General features: G+C 46.8%; 1 protein-coding gene across 36 annotated transcripts in view; it reads left to right on the top strand.

Moving 5' to 3' along the window:
• The window catches only part of PCBP3 (poly(rC) binding protein 3), a 352,993-nt gene that overhangs the window by 263,911 nt on the left and 76,479 nt on the right, over nt 1-12,603 (top strand). The gene's annotated exons all lie outside the window — the stretch shown is intronic.

Genomic DNA, 12,603 nt, shown 5'->3' with positions numbered 1-12,603 from the left:
GGCTCTCACCACACTTGCTGGACCATCCCATCATTCTCATGCACTACAAGTATTTCACCTTCATTAAGATGGGGCCTGGGAGACTCTGCTGCCAAGTGGCCCCCATCCACATGCTTTGTTCTGCCCCAGTTGGGTCCCAATATTACATTTTCCACTGTCGCTTTTCCCCCCCTTTTCTTTCTTTATGCATATGTGTGGATGGATGTGAAAGAAATGAGAGAAGCCAGGAACCCTGGAACTCTGTTTGCCACAGAGCCTGGGACTTCTGTTCCCTAACTGGGGCCCATTATCTCAGTCTCCTCTCATCTCTGCCACAAGTAGGGGGGTCTTCTGACCACCCAAGATGGGGGCCCCCATTTGTTGAGGATTGAAGTCCTAGGCCTCCTTCCAGGTGTCAGAGCCAGTCCAGGAGGAATCAGTGCTCTATGGCTCCATCAGAGACCTTCATTCTTACCATCTTGTGAATGCACAAGGGAGCCATCTTAGAATTCCTCTTAAATACAAATGACTGCAGATGCTCACATAGCATTCAATTAGGAAGGGGGGGAATGGGAGAGGAGGATGCTTGACCCAAGTACAAGGTTCAGGAGAAGGCTGCCCACCTGCACTTGCCTTAGACAAGAGCCTTAAACTGAGATCCAAGACCTTGAGATTTAATTTTTAAAAAATTGGGTAACTATGCTCATAGAATTTATTTTCTTTGCAGTCCTATGTATTTTTATCTTATATTGAAAAGCATGATTCAAGGATGGGCCCATAGGCAACACCAGACTGCATGCCAAATGAATGCCAGTCCCAACAAAGGCCAATAACTTTTCATTGTTTGGGGATACTCATCCGTCTTTTTTCATCCCACTGGCTCCCATGAAAAGAAACTGGGAGCAGTTTTGCCACACTTTGCATGTCTTTGGAAGACCAACCAGCCACGCTAGTGTTCTGAGGCCATTTGATCCTGTGAAGGTCCTTTCTCTATATTCAGGAATGGAACAGTAGAGGGCAGGACTTAGAGTTCATTGTCCTTTAGTGGCTGAGATCTGCATAATGGTCGTGAAACTGAGGCTGTGGATCCAGCTCCAGGTCTCAAACCAATGGAAACCAAGTTCTGAGTTTTCAATGCAATGGAGGGAGAGTTTCTATGGCACTGACTCTCTGATGTTGGGGTTCAAAGATGAGGCTCTCCTTATGAATTTGGAGGACATCCTTCCATTTTCACACTCAGAGCCCTGCCCCAACAACTCTGACAACCCCAGGCTGTATCTGTAGCACAGACCCTCCAGGGTTCACAAGTATGGTCATCAATCAGTCGATCATCAAACAGTTGCTAAGGAACAAAGGAACCAGTTTAGCTCCATGTCCCAGTGTGAATGTGAGATCATGGCCATTGAGGCTGGAGTCAGGTTGAGAAGGGGAAGGATTTTATATATGATTCTAAAGATAACAGGAAGTTGCTGGATTTTTAGGAAGGGAGATGACATGGCGGTCTACTGTCTGTTATCCAGGGACAAACTTGGGTCAGTGCAGGAGGCTCATCAATGCAAGGCTGGTCATCAGATGGTGAATTGTGTTCAGCCCTCAGACCCCATGGAAATTTCCTGACTGGAAGAGTAGGGCTGTGAAATTCATCCTTAGAGGAAGTAACGGAGCCAGCAAAGTAGAGCATTGAGGAGCAGCTAAGCGAAGGAGCTTTAGGACCTTGTGTGGTCCAGGGTGTGTCCAAGATGGGGCTGGACCAGATACACAAAGTGGGGCAAATTGAGTTCTCCAATTTGAGGCCTGCTGGTAGCTTGAGAACCCGTTCCTGGAGCATTATGTTAGATTGAATAAATGATCAGAAGGAAAGATGTTCTAAATCAGTGACAAGATCATGCCAGCCCAACGTGGCTGAGGCAGGATTTGATTTAGGTCTTCTTAACTCAGAGTTTGGTTCTCTATTTCCTGACTGGATGATATCTAGACTGATAAAATAGTTCCTATTATTCTTTTGGAGAAAATGCAGGGTTATGAGTTAGATGGTCCTACACTTGGATGGCTCCAAAATTGGTTGGATGGCCAGGCTGCAAGTATAGCAGCTAATGGTTGAATGTTAACATGGGGGGGGGCATCTCCAGGGGAGCAGCTGAGGGCCTGTGTTTGACTTGACCTATCTGAGAGCCTTATCAATAAGTCAGATAAACATTTGGGTATCAGCAGTTGACACAGACCTGGGAGGAAGAGATAACTCAGTGGATAACAGTCAGGATTCCAAAGGGTCTTGGCAGACAAGAGTATTGGCCTGCATCTTGTTAGTATAATTCAGGAAGGATGAATATAAAGTCTTGTACTTGAGTAAAGCAATTAACCCCATTAATTAATCTCAATAAGCTGGGGAAGCCTTGAATAGGCAGCAGCCCTAGGAAATCTGAAGGGTTGGATGGATTGCAAATTCACTGGGAGTCAACAGGATGATAGGAGTGAGGGGAAAAACATCCAGAACTGGAGACGTGAGAATCTTACTGTCATCCCCCTACCTCATCTGGAAGACTGACTGTGTTCAGTTATGAGCCCCTGATTTAAGAAAGACATGAATAAACTAGGCAGTGTCCAGAGGAAGGCAATCATGATAGGGAAGGCACTTGAGACCATGACCTGTGGAAGTCCTAATCTTATTCAGTGTAGAGAAAAGAAGGTTCTGGACAAGTGGGATAGCTAGATTCAAGTAGTTAAGGGCTGTCCTGGGGAGGCAAGATTAGGTGTGGCTGAGGGGTAGCTAGGTGACATAGTGGATAGAGCTGTAGCCCTGGAGTTAGGAGGACCTGAGTTCAAATCCATCTTCAGACACTTTGTGCCCTTGGACAAATCACTTAACTCTATTGCCTTGCCAAAAAAAAAAAAAAGATTAGATGTGGCTTGTTTGTTCCTAAAGGACAAAACCAGGAACAATGAGAGGAGGGGGTAAAGGGAGGTGAAGAGAGGGAAATTTGGGTGGATCAAACTTCCCAGAAATCAGAGCTATCCCAAAGTAAAATGTATTGCCTCAAAGGGAGATGAGCATCTCCTCCTCGCCCTCTCCTTCTCCTCCCTCTTTCATTCCTTCCCTTTTTTCTTCTCTCCCTATTCTCCTTCTACTTACTCCTCCTCCTCTGTCTTCAATAAGAAGCAGTGTGACTTCTTGCTGCTGGTTTGTTTTTTCATTTACAGAGAGGGTTCCTTTTGGGTGAATATTGTATTAGCCAACCAGTGAAGTCCCTTCCACTTCCCAGATTCTGTGGTGTGTACTCAAGTACAAGACTGGTCCTCTCTGACCCATTTCCTCAGCAGTAAAATGAGGGCTTGGATTAGGAAATGTCTAAGATGCCCAAAAGCTCCAAAGCTAGGTAGAGGTGACCCATGCTATGTATGAAAGTCAAGAAATGGGAGTGGGAAGAGACTGTGTTTGTCTTCAAAGGGCCCAACTAGGCCTTGCACAGAGCAAGCCCAGGTGAACAGCAATGGAGCCTACACCACTGTGTGATCCAAGGGCTTGGAGGAGATGGTCAGACTCTTAGGATTCTGAGACTGCTAACCTACAGCCCCTGATGCAGCAGCCCAGTCATGAATGCTGGGGCCAGGATCTCAGTGGGTAGATCCTGTGAAAAGATCGCAGATTTCAAACGAGAAAATCCAGGGGCTGAAGCCACTTGCACATTTCAAACGGAGGTGAAGCTTGAGGAAGGGAGGCAGAGCAAAGCCTGAAGCTTTTGGAGAATCGGAGGCTTTTTCAGATAATTCATTTCTGAGCATGGTCTAATCCCAGCAGAAGAAACTGGTCTTGGTCAGGTCTGACCACAGCTACCTTCACAAATCCCAGTGCAAGAAATGCTCCCAGGCAGAAGCAGAAGAGGGATGGGTTAACTGTTTTGGGGTAGCCCATCAAAGGAAACCTGAAATGATGGGGACACGTCCTCACCCTGGAGATTTCAGGGCTTCTGTCACTGCCCAAACAAGTAAAGAGGTTTGGTTGGTTTTTTTTCATCTTTTTCTACTTTCAGTAAAAGATCATTTCAGAACCTAGACTTACTGGAGGTTTTTAAAGCATCAGATGGTTAGGAAACAGGTTTATTGTCTTGGGACATTCTAACCATCTTCCTCCCCTTGAAGTCATCTTAGTGATTCAACCTATGACCCAGGAGGGGACTCAGAGAAGGAGAGATGATCACAGGGGCGATTTCATTGAAGGGGAGGCAAGCCTAATAGAAGGTATTCACTCACATCATAACTTTAAAAGGACTTTTCCATGTTTCTATCCCTAGCATTCTATTCCTAGTCAAATGTGGAAGGCCCAGTGAAAGCGACCATGCCTTGTCTGCAGAGTTTCACCTATTTCTAAGAACTTTCGATAGCAATTAAGATCTCTAACACATTTCCTGCACACAATCTTTTGAGAGAGCTGCAAGATGGGACAAGAGAGAGTGATGGACTGGAAACCCAGAGGTCTCTGGGTGTGCCCACTTCTCTGGTTCTCAGTGGGGACAATGAGAAACTTGCTCTGTGATTGTTGTGGGGGAGCCCCCAGACCTGGGATCAGCTGCCGCCCATCTAGAACCCCAAGTACAGATGCTTCAGGTCTTGAAAAAGTCCTCTCCCTTACACTCCATAAATCCATTGCAAATGAGGAAGATGAATGAGGGTAGGGTAGACTGAGCTGGGGGTCCATAGTGACCCTGAGGGGGGGGAATTGAGGGTTAGCAATGCAGAAATCATAAATAATGCTTTGAATGGTGTGGACAAATCAAAGGGTCAATGTCAACCAGTCACGGTGAATAAGGGGCATTATAGACATCAAATTGGTCCCTAAGCCTGTGGATGTTGGTATAGCATGGCAACCCCCCCCAACTCGAGGTCCTCTCTTTTTGCCTCTGGCTATGGGGGTGGGCCTCTAGGGAGGTTATGATGAAGGGCCCTGGACCCACTTTGGCTCCTTGAAATGTCCTGGTCTAGGGAGGAGGAGAGGTCCCACTATTGACCCAGAATTCAAGTCCCACTGCTGCTCTCTGGGGATAAAGATTGCCCATACACAGCATTGCTCATATGCATCCCTATCTTCCCAGGTAGATCCCTACCACCCTAGTTCAATCTTCACCAGCTCCTTTTAAGACCATTGAGGGGCCTTTTAACTGGGCACCCTGTTTCTCAGGTCTCCCCTGTCTTCCCCACCACACAACTGTCAAAGTAACCCTTCTAAAGCCCAGGCCTGGCTCTCTTGCCTGAGCCTGTTCCAGCATCTTCAGTGGGATATGTTCAGGGAGGTGGTGGGGAGCAGGACTTTCTAAAGGTTTCCCTCCCAATCTACCTTGGTTTGGGGGCAGGATTTTAGAGAATCATGGGATTCGTTTTGTGAAGCCCCCTCAGCACATGCCTCAAGTGCTTGGATATGGCCCATTCTCAGTCTCCTGGATTTCTAAGGACTGAGAGAGCTCATTTCTGGACCAAGGAGAGACTCCTCTTCCCCACCCAGCACAACTTTGCTTTGCTTTGTTCCGGGGCCCCCTGACAATAGCATTGACATCATAATCCTGGGTCTGTTTCATTGGGGAGATAAAGCCTTTCTCCAAACAGCCTTCTATCAGGTCCTAACGGGAGGCTCAGCTCCCAACAGAGCGCAGTGCGAGCACGCTTCTCCCCAGCCGGCCTCCCAATCCACCCAGATCCAAGCCTTTTGTCTCCAATTAACTTTGGCTCAAGGAGAATAATTAAGATGTACAGCCTGGGTTATATTTAGAATCTGTTCCTCTCCTTTCTGCCTGCTCCTCTCACATCATCCGCCTGGGGATGAAGTCAGACTGACCAAGAAGGGGCTGATGCAGACAAGAAAGGCAGAATGTGGGGCTCTTGGAGGTAGCACAGGCCCTTCTACTCCCAGAACTGACCTGCCCTCATATGACAGAGGAGGAAACTGAGGCCCAGGAGTGACTTACTCAGGGTTGCCTCCCAAATGGCCAAGCTGGGAGCTGAGCCCCATTTCTTCAGCCTTGAGTTTGACCCTGATCCATTCAACATAGGCCTGACCTAAAAACTGACATACTTGTTTGTGTGGCTTAGACCCTTTCTTGGCTCTAGACAGAGGTTTCCTTAGAGCCTGGATAGTGGACCCCTCTGCAGCTTTCTCCTTGCAAGTGAAGTGTCTTCATAGGAGGAGAGGGGAATGGGAAAGAGGCACCTTTTTCCCTTCATGTCTTCCCTTTGTCCTCAGCTATTCCCTTCCCAGTAATGGGGCCCCTTTTATCCACTGCCTTCACCACTAAGGAGGTTATGGGGCACAGGTTGGACAAAAGCATGGAGATGGGATGGAGTTTAGTGGGCACAAGGGGCCAGAAGGTGAAGCAAGCCAAGAAGTAATGAGAAACTCACTCCCTCGCACTCTATATTGCCCCCCCCAACCTGCTCCAGGTATGGTGGTAGGAGAGCCAATTATTAGGATTGTGGGGAGTCAGGAAGTGAGTGGTCAAGGCTTCCTATGCATTACTGCTCTGGGTGTTAGAAAGACCTTCCTGCCCAATGTCTGCCCCCGACGCTATCTGACCTGCCCTTGGGGTCCTAACCCATGAGACCACCTTTCACCTCTCTGAGAGTTGTGATCATGTCTCCCATGCCCCACCCCCAGGTAAGCACCCCCAGTTCTCAAAACTTCAAAAGGTAATCTGGTTATTGCTGTCACTGTCCAGGATTCCTAAACTCTAGAGCTGGAAGGCATCTTCCACGGGAGTGGAATATTTCCAGTCAAACCCTCACAGGGTTAACATTGCTAGTGAAGTCCTCTCAGGGTTAAAAAAAAAAATATGAATAAAAACAAATTATTATAATTGCACTATACTTAGAAAGACCTTGCATTCCAGAAGGGAAGCTCCTGAGCCACCTGCCTTATGATAAGACTATTTTTGAAAACTGGGAGGACAATCTAACCATGGATATTACTTCATTAAGAGAGGATGAAGGTCCCAAGTTACCTCACCATCTGCTGGGGAAAATATTATGAAAACATTTCATTCTTTTCTCCGTGACTATTGTTGGGGGTAGATTTGCCTCAAATAAGATTGTGCCTCCAGTGCTTAGAGAGGGGGACCTGCTTTAGGACCTCTGTAATCTTGCTTGACTGTCCTTTGGGTGCAGTCCTTTGATCCTTGCTATCTTTGGTGAAAGATTTGGGGTTTGCCCTTCTCTCAAGAAAAGCAAGTAAAATTTCTTTTGCTCAAATCAGTCCCTGAAGATTTTGTTTGGTGTATTTTTATCCCACACATACTCATCTAATTCTCCTTTTACAAAGAGACCATTGAGGCACAAGGAGACTTGTCAGGGCATTGTTAGTATTGCAAGGGAAGGGAATGAATCCGAGGGCTCTGACTGAAGAGCTAGAGGCCTCCCCTTCCTGGGGGCCATACTGACAGCCTGCCACTAGAGCTGGGTCCCTTTCTCTCTAGGGAGCACCTCGCGTGACCGTGACCATTTATTCTGAGTAACCCCAGCTCCATTCCCCCAGAATCCCCTCAGTGAATGAATTCAAAGAATTTGCTAATGAATCATTGTGAAATTGCTGCCATCTCCCGGTGGTCTCCTCTCCAAATAGAAGGAATCCATGAGCCAGAGAAAAGAGGGTTTGGAGATGTGGTTGGAGATCCCTCCCCCACCCCCAACCTCTTTAGTCCAGTCCGCTTCACTCAGCCAGAACTCCATAGAAAGAAAACCTGTGGGGTGCCCAGAGACAACAAAGATTGGGCTTGAGTTTCCTTGAGGGATAAAAGGCAGAGGGTAGTCTTTGTGGACCAGAGCCAAGCTGTTGCCCTCCCTCCTGTTGGGTAAACTGGGGGAGATGAGCATTTTCTCCAACCTGAGAAAGGTCTCTGACTCTTTGTCTCTGTTTTAGTGGTAGAGCTGGGAGCTCTCTGAGAGATGCTTTCCCGATGGTCCTCACCCACCCAGCCGAGCACCAGGGATGGAGAGTTTCCCATCCTGCACCAAGAGAGGGGATAGCCTAGGCAGCTCTCCTGCTCACCCGAGCATGAAGCGTGCCTAATTTAATAAAGCTGATCATTCTCCAGGCCAGGAGCCTTCACCTCACACATGACCCACTTTTTCAATCAATCGGAAAGATTTACATAACAGGCTGTGCCAGAGCCCCGTGTTTTCTGAGCATAAAAAAGTAAGGGTTTTAATTAAAAAGAAGTCATTCACCAGAAAAGGTTGAAAGTTTGAATTAATGCGTTAGATAGGAAGTAGCCCGAGAGCTCTGGAGTCTAAATGAATTAGTGGGATTATGGTTATTAGCTTTCTTGAGTCTTGGTCAGGAGGTGACAGCCTTGATTTGCTTCTGTGGGGCTGCCTTCTTTCTGAAGTTATGTTTTACAAGTCCCCTGTTTCTTCTCAAATACGGGGGGGGGGGCGGTGTGGAACATGTTGGCAGTTTGGAAGGCATGAATGTTGGAAAGATGCTTTCTTTGTTCAAGATGGTCCATGTGGGTAATTGGTGAGTCCATTGTCTGTCCATCAGCTGGTTGACTTGCCTAAAGATGATGACAATGGTAATCAGAGATTTCTTCTCATAGGCAAGACCATCTCTCCCATCTCATGCTTTTTTAAAAAATTCATTTCATTTGTTTTTACATCACATTTGTTTCTGAATTTGACCATCCTTCCCCCAACATCAAATTATCCAACTGGGAGCAGTTTGCAAAATATTTAACAAAAGAGAGACCTGTCCCCCAGAAGAACTGTGTCTACCAGAACCCCCTCAAGAAAGAGGAAAATGGGGAAGGGAGATAATAATGATTCACATTTCATTAGCACTGGAAGGTTTTTCTGAGCAAGCACTTTGCAGACACCATCACTTTTGACCCTCCCAATGACCAGATGAAGTAGCCATTATTATTATTACCCCTACTTTTACAAATAAGGAATCAAAGGCTAGAGAGGTTGTAACTTCCCTAAACTCATCTAGCCAGGAAGTATCTAAGGTGGAATTTGAACCCAGGCCTTCTGGACACCAAGCCATGTTCACTTTCTACCAGCCCATATTATCTCCCCAAAGATAGGAATAATATTCATTCAAAAGCCTTGGAGAACCCTGCCTCTCAGCCTCTGGTGGTTGTGCTGAGGCAGAGCAGAATGCAGGGGAAAGGGGCTGAACTCCTTGAAGTCAGAAAGACCAGACTTCAAATCCATCCTTGGGACAATGGTTCTGGGGCCTTGGACAAGCTCCTTTAGGAACTTCCATCCTTTCATTCATCCATTCATCATAGCATTTACCTCATAAAGATTTGTGAAGTTGAGAGAAGTCCTCTGCAAACTTCAGTCATTGGGTTCTGGATACAGCGCTGAGAAGGGCTTTGGAGCCCACCTGTTTTAAAGCCCTTTATTTTTCAGTTAGGGAAACTGAGGCACAGGGAGGAAAAATGATTTGCCCAAGGATTCATAGGTAACAAACATCAAAAATAAGACTTGAACCTGAGTCATGGGATTATACATTTAGAGCTTAAAGGTTTTAGAAGATCAAAAAACCCTTGAGTCCAACCATTAATTTTGTAGTTTAGGAAATCACATCTCAGCGAAGTGAAGCCACTTTCCTGCACTGCTTCCCCACCAGCTAAGGAGTGTGTTCATTCTTGCCTCCACTGGAACAGCCTCACCAGCTCTAGATTCAGAGATGGAAGAAGGGAACTTGGAGGCCAAGTGGCTCAGTCTCCTCATTTCACAAATCAGGGAGTGCTATATGAATGTGTTGTTGTCATCATCATCATGGTGAGACAAGAGGGCTCATAAAAATGAATAACCAGGAGATAGTGGGGCAGATAGACGGGTCACCTGAGTGTCCTTCCAGGTCACTAAAGCTAGCCTTCCGGGGAGGAGGGAGCCCAGGGGGGCAGAGAATGAGAGGACTTTTCTTCCTTACTTCTCTAAAATCTGCTAACATTACACTCAACATCTTGCCTCTCTTAACGTGCTCTTGACTCATGTTGATTGGTTGGTTCTTGTCCTTTGTTATCGAAGAAGACCAAAACAACATCACTATGTTTGAGACAAATCAGAGTGTCCAACTGACTGATGTGAGCTCCCAGCCCCAGACCTCGTCCACAGAAGGACTGTCTAACCACATCCCCCCCCACCATGGGCTTTTAAAAATTGATTCTATTTGCTTTCATATCACATTTGTTTCCGAATAGTACTATCCCTCCACCAATACTCATGACATCTTCTCTTATTTAAAAAAAAGTTTAAAATGAGTACAGTAAAACCAGCCAGTGTTATCAGTCACATCTGTGCAGTGTCACATACCAGGATTCTTCTGCTTCTGCATTAGAGGCAGGTACATTTTTCTGTGGCTTTCTGGGCCCAAGCTTGGCAATTATAACTATACAGAATTCAGTTTCCTTTGGTTATTATTTCTGTTTATATTGTTGTAGTCTCTGAATTGCATTAGTGAAGTTGATTTTTTGAACCCAAGTGTAAAACTTTACATTGAATCCTTTTAAATGTTTCCTGTTCCAATTCAACACAAAGTTCTGGCCTATCCAGCCCTTCAGGATCCTGACTCTGTCCAGGTTTGGTCATCAGCAAAACCCCATGCCCGATCTCTATGTGTTCTTCTGAGCCACTGGTAACAGTGCTAAGCAGCCCAGGCCCAGGCCCAGGCCAGCGGGGTTCCTTCCTTCCTCCCTTCATGACTCTGCTTCTGACTCTCCTACCATCTTCCCAGTTTCCAGGGGAAGATAGGGTAAAAAGGGAGGTGCCCAAGGGAGGAAGATGGAGGCATCTGAGGCACAGCAGCAGTAGATGGAGAGTGAATGTTGCCCAAGGGGGCTAGGCCGCTGCCCTAAGACCCTTCCACTTCTAAAATACTCCTCAGAGATGGAGACCTCATGTATTCATCTTTGTCTGTGCTCCCCAGTGACTGACTCCACAAATACTGGGCCAAAAACTGATGCAACCATAATTGGGGCCCTCATATCTAGTTTTCCCAATACACTGGAAGCCTGTGCTCCTCCAAGAAGGATTTTGGGGCTGGAAACCAATCCTTCTTTACATGTAGGCATTTTGCATTGTCGCCCTCTTCTGACTGTATTTTGATCTTTCCTGTAGTCCTTCTAGGTTATCTTAGGCTGGAAGATTGTTCCACTCTGATTGTTTATGGCTTCTGTAGCTCCAGAATCCATTTAGAGATTTGATTTAATGCTGTTTCCAAAGGAAATTGGGACTTCTCTCTGCTGTCTTGACTATGCCTCTTGTCATTCCAGCTTCAATCAGGGTGAGACCCTCAGAGAGGAAATGTCAAACTCCTACCAAGATAAAAACATCTGAAGCATTTTGGGTTGGTTCTTTTATGTCTTTGACTCCTCCACAGTGGTATGCTGTCTGACACACTGCAGGGACTTAATAAATGTTTACTGATTGATATTGAAAATGTGCTTTTGTTTACCAATTCAACTATGCAAACCCTGGGGGAAACAATGGAGACAATGCTGAACTTGGAATCAGAGAGCCTGAGTTCAAATTCTGTTGCTGCTCTTCATCACCTGCTTGGCTTTGGAGCAGTCATTTTACCTTCCTTCTCAATATTTAAGATAAGGAATTGGAGGTGCTCATCTCAGATGTCCTTCCCAGCTTGAGATCTGTGGTCCTGTGCATGATCTTGTGTTCTCCTTGGTGTTGGTCCTATGATATATGGAGAAGTATTCAACCACAAGGAAGGGACAAAGTAAGGCACCCTAGGAAGGACACAGCCAATGCTCTCAGGGGTTGGGGATAGGGCCAGTGAGATCCAAGAAGGCTTCCAAAAGGAGGTGGTCTTGGGCTGAGTCTTGAAGGCAGCCTCTGTTCTAGGAGGTGAGCATGGGGCACCTGGACTTCCTGGGGTCAGGACTGAGAGACCCTTGGACTGAAAGATGTAGGACAGGAAGGATCTGGTGCCAGTGAGGCTGCTCCATATGGAGCAGGCCTCAGGTGGCCTTCAGAGGAAAAAGAGAGTTATGGAAGGCTTTGGAGCAGAGCAGGCCATGGTACATTTGGTGCCTGAGAAGAGAATTTTAGAAAGGATGGGCCAGAGGAAGAGAAGCTGAGGAGGCTTGAGTCCGTGGCAGGAGAGAGGGGCCATCAGGATGGATGGGAGAGATGCGGCAGTGGAAGCAGCAGGGCCTGGCTGCAGAATGGACAGGGTGGTGTCAAAGCCATGCGTGTGTGTGTGTGTGTGTGTGTGTGTGTGTGTGTGTGTGTGTGTCACTGGGCTTTGGACCACTCTCTGTCTGATGGGTCAGACACTGTTGGTGTGTAACTTCACTTACCTCTGCTCATTTACATTTTTTCCATCATGTCAGAGTGTTTCCTCTGGACTCCTTCAGAGCCGGCACAAAGGACGGCGTGCTAGCTCAGAGTTCACTCAGCTGGGTTCTCAAACACTTGTCAAGTATGGGGAACGCTGCATTCACTTCTGACCCTAGTCAAGCTGACCTCTCTCAGGGACAAGAGAAGTTTGACTCTAAGTCGAGGAAAGGCATGGGAGGAATGGCAGCCTACCTGGGGAGGGGACTTTCTGCCCCAGGTCTACACTACCTCACCACCAAAGAGCTGAATCTATGGGGGTGGACCAACTGAGTCTGCAGC

The sequence above is a fragment of the Macrotis lagotis genome, chromosome 5 (genome assembly GCF_037893015.1).
Source record: "Macrotis lagotis isolate mMagLag1 chromosome 5, bilby.v1.9.chrom.fasta, whole genome shotgun sequence".
Classification (NCBI taxonomy): domain Eukaryota; kingdom Metazoa; phylum Chordata; class Mammalia; order Peramelemorphia; family Peramelidae; genus Macrotis; species Macrotis lagotis.
Note: the sequence above shows the minus strand (reverse complement) of the source record. Positions and strands in the feature narration are given on the sequence as shown.